The sequence below is a fragment of the Chenopodium album genome, chromosome 22 (assembly GCF_948465745.1).
Source record: "Chenopodium album chromosome 22, dcCheAlbu1.1, whole genome shotgun sequence".
NCBI classification, from domain to species: Eukaryota; Viridiplantae; Streptophyta; class Magnoliopsida; order Caryophyllales; family Amaranthaceae; genus Chenopodium; species Chenopodium album.
This window is the reverse complement of record NC_137855.1, coordinates 28,798,056-28,802,155: the sequence shown is the minus strand read 5'-3', so window position 1 is coordinate 28,802,155 and position 4,100 is coordinate 28,798,056. Positions and strand designations below refer to the sequence as shown.

Below are 4,100 nucleotides of genomic sequence, written 5' to 3'. Positions count from 1 at the left end.
TCTTTTACTTGCTTTTTATCATTTGTTTGTAGGTGGTAATTGATTGTCCAAGAATTCCCGAGTTTCCTCTCTATGAGCTTTCATTGTTTTCATGCCTAGAGATGGTGCAATAAGCTTCAAGTCTAGGGTGGATCCAAGAGGCAAGTTTCAAGGCTTTGTATACGCCTTCCTCATGGCTTATACTCTTCAAGAAATTCAAGAAATTTTCTGCCTACTTTGTCCTCCATCATCATCATCTAGGATGTGTGCACCGCTTGACCTAGGACGAAGAGAAGAAGGGGGAAAGACCCAGCATGGTGCGGGCGCACCAAGGGAGTGTGTGGCCGCACCAAGGGAGTGTGCGGCCGCACATTGGTCGTGTGCGGCCGCACACCAGGTGCGTGCGGGCGCACCAGTCTGGGTGTGTCCCGTGCGCACCATTCTCTCTCCTCGAGCGCCCGCACTTACGAGGGTCTATTTTTGGGCGTCATTACCGACCTCCTCTTTGTATATATAGTAATTTCTACCTATTTTTAGAAAAGAAGGTTTTTTAGATTGAATTTGATAGTTAGTTTTGGGAGAATTTTAGAGAGAGAAACTCAAGAATTTTAGAGAGAGAAACTCATGATTTTTGGTGATTGCTCAAGGATTCCTCATTGTATTTGATCTTTAGATCAAAGTTTTGTAAGGATTTTCTTCTTGATTTCAATACAAGTTTGATTTTAGTTGATTTCATTTGTTTTCCATGTTATTGATGATTGATTTGGTTATTGATTGAATTTTGATTGATTTTGATTGATTGTTGGTTTAATCTTTGATTTCAATTATGTTGATGATGAAATTGATGATTGTTGTAGTTTTGATCTTAATTCCTATGGCTAGTGAGTAGTTTCCTAGCTAGGGAAATGGTGAAGCATGTATGAATAATGGATTAGTGTAATTTGGGGATAATTGATGGAGTTGATGATATGATTAAATTTGGTTGATAATTCATGTGCATGTGTGTGATTAATTGAGGTTTGGCCATCTTTGATTAATGCACTAGATTGCATTGTAAGCGTGCTATGATACGGACCATTGATTAGTAAACTTGCAATTTCACGATTGAGGTGCTTTGTGACGTTCCCTAGGTAGTGTTTAGCGTAGTTGACGCTAGTTAGACCTCTAGGTGAACCATCTTAGTATGCTCTTTTGGATACATGATAATCTTCCTTCATATCACTTGACTTAGTCGGTTTGACCTCTCAAATTACCGTTTCCATTACAATTACATGTGGATCCATTTCCCTAGTGTCTTTAGATTGATTTCATATAAGCTTTTGCATCGCCTAGTTTAGCCTTAGTTTCTACCATAAACCCCTACTTGACTTCGAAATAGCTTGATTTAGGCATCGTGCATTTGACCTCCATTCCCTTGGGTTCGACCTTGACTTACCACTACGCTAAATAGGGGTTTGTTAAGTTACAAATTTTGTTTGATAGGGTGGGGTGGTAGCCCAACGACCTACCGTTCTCCTTCCCATCAAAATGGCACCGTTGTCGGGGAATGGTGCTTTGAGTGCATGTTGTTGTTGAGTCTATTTCATTTCATTTTCAAAATACAAAAAGATTTTACACTTTAGGCTACACTTGTAGCCGTGCTACTTATATTTTCTTTGAGTTTTGTATGCATAGGTCCCGAGATCGCTCATTTGTTCCCTTTGATCCGGAGATTGAAAGAACTCTCTCAAGGAGGAGAATAGCAAACAAGACCTTGGATTATAGTTCCTCAAGCGAAGAAGAGATTGAACAAGAGCAAGTCATGGGAGAACAACCAAGAGTTGCCTTGAAAGAATTGGGAGTACCCGGTGCATATAGGTTCGAGAGCGGCATTGCTCCACCTACTACACCGGCAAACGACTTTGAAATTCGGCCGGCAATGATCACCCTAATAGAGAGGAGACAATATAGTGGGGCAAAGAACGAGAGCCCATTGAACCATCTTAAGGAGTTTGAAAAATATTGTAACACGATCAAGGTTAATGGAGTGTCTCAAGAATTCATCCGCCTTAAGTTGTTCCCTTTCTCTCTCTTAGGAAGGTCTTTGGAATGGCTAGACAAAGAGGTGAAGCCCAATTCATTGAGAACATGGGATGATGTTACTAAAGCTTTCTTGTCCCGTTTCTATCCTCAAAAGAAAACGGCGGAGGCAAGAGCTTTAATTCAAGGATTCAAGCAAAAGCCAAATGAGAGTATTTATGAGGCATGGGAGAGATTCAAGGAGTACCAAAGAGAGTGTCCTCACCACGGAATTCCAACATATCAATTGATCCAAATCTTCTACGGTGGTTTGAGTCCTCAAGGCAAGGCACGCCTTGATGGAGGGGCCGGTGGTCCAATCATGAACAAAACCGAAGAAGAAGTTGTGGACATAATAGAGGATGTGGTGACTTACTATAGAGATTGGCAAGATGGGGAAAGACATTCTTCAAGTAAGCAATCTTCGTTGTATTCGGTGGACCATCTCAATGCCATCAACAATCTTTCCTCTCAAATGACAAACTTGGGAAAGGAGATGACGGTGATCAAGGCCAAGTTGGAGAGTGTTTCTTCCTCTTCCCAAGCTCCAAGTCTTCCCTCCCAAATTAAGGGGAGAGGTACTTCTTCTAACTCTCAAACTCCTTCTACTTCACATAATATGCCTATGGGATGTTTGTTTTGTGATGTATGTGGATCATATGACCATGATTCTAGCAATTGCAACAATGAATGTGTTGATGAATTTGACAACAATGAGTGTGAACATGTTAATTTTGTGTCAAGCAACAATGTTCAAAGGTTTGATAATCAAAGAGGCCAATGGAATAGGAATTACCAAAACCAAGGCAATTTTGACAACTATAATCATAATGGTGGTTATAGGAACCAAGGGAATCAAGGTTCTCGTGGTAACCATAACCAAGGTTATAGTGGCCAAAATCAAAGCCAAAATTATGGTAATCAAAGCCAAAATTATGGTAATCAAAACCAAGGTTATGTAAATCATAACCAAGGTAATGGTAACCATAATCATGGTGGTGGTAACCATAATCAAGGTTATGGTTCAAATCAAAATAGGGGTATTTGGAACAATCAAGGAAGGGGAAATTTTCAAAACAACGCTCAAAGAGGTCCCCCACCCGATTTTGTTCCAAAAACTCAAGGTGAAAATTCCTATTCACAACCTTCTTCTCCTAGGACTACTCTGGAGGAGTTGATTGATAATCAAACCAAGATCATTAACACCTATATGGCGGTTAGTGATAAGAAATTCAATGAGATGATGACCCACAATAAGATGCTTGAGACTCAAATTACCCAATTAGCAAGCACTATTAAGGATTTTGCTAGTCCTTCATCTTTGCCTTCCCAAGGTATTGAACCAAAGAAACCCGTGTACTCTATTGCCACGAGTGGTGGAAATGATTTTGATGAGGGAGTTTCTTGTTCAAAAGAGGGAAGAGATGAGAGTGGTGCTAAGGAGAATGAAGTGGAGAGGGTTGAGTCCAAGGAAATTTATTGTGAGGTTGAGAAAAAAGAAGAGTGTGTTGTTGAAAAGATGAGTGAGGTAGAGAGATTTCCCGATCTAGCATATCCCCAAAAATATTTGAGATTCAAAATGGATGAGAAATTTGGGAAGTTCCTTGAAGTTCTTAAGGATGTTCATGATTCCACACCATCTACCGAGCCAATTCCCGACATGCCTAGTACTCCAAGTTCCTTAAGGAGATACTAGAGGAGAAGGAAGATTTTGATGAGGGTAGTTCGGTGGAAGGAGGGAAGTGTTTTAGTGCTCTTATCCATGGTGAGCTTCCGGAGAAGATGGAAGATCCGGGGAATTTTTCAATCCCTTGTCAAATTAAGAAAATGGTTTTTGAGAATGCTTTGTGTGATCTAGGGGCTAATGTGAGTATTATGCCCTTTTCGGTTTTCAAAAGGCTTGATCTAGGTGAGCTTCAACCATCTAATATAACACTTCAATTGGCCGATCGCTCTATTAAGCTTCCTAAGGGAAGAATTGATGATGTTCCTTTAAAGACTGGAGAGTTTGTCTTTCCCGTGGATTTTGTTGTTTTGGAGATTGAGGAGGATGAACATATTCC

At 40.4% G+C, this 4,100-nt stretch overlaps 1 non-coding gene across 1 annotated transcript; it reads right to left on the bottom strand.

Moving 5' to 3' along the window:
* Positions 1-2,165: 2,165 nt before the first annotated feature.
* On the bottom strand, positions 2,166-2,271 carry LOC145606361 (small nucleolar RNA R71). Its single transcript, XR_014105260.1, has one exon. It is a non-coding gene; the product is annotated as a small nucleolar RNA R71 (small nucleolar RNA).
* Positions 2,272-4,100: the final 1,829 nt, after the last annotated feature.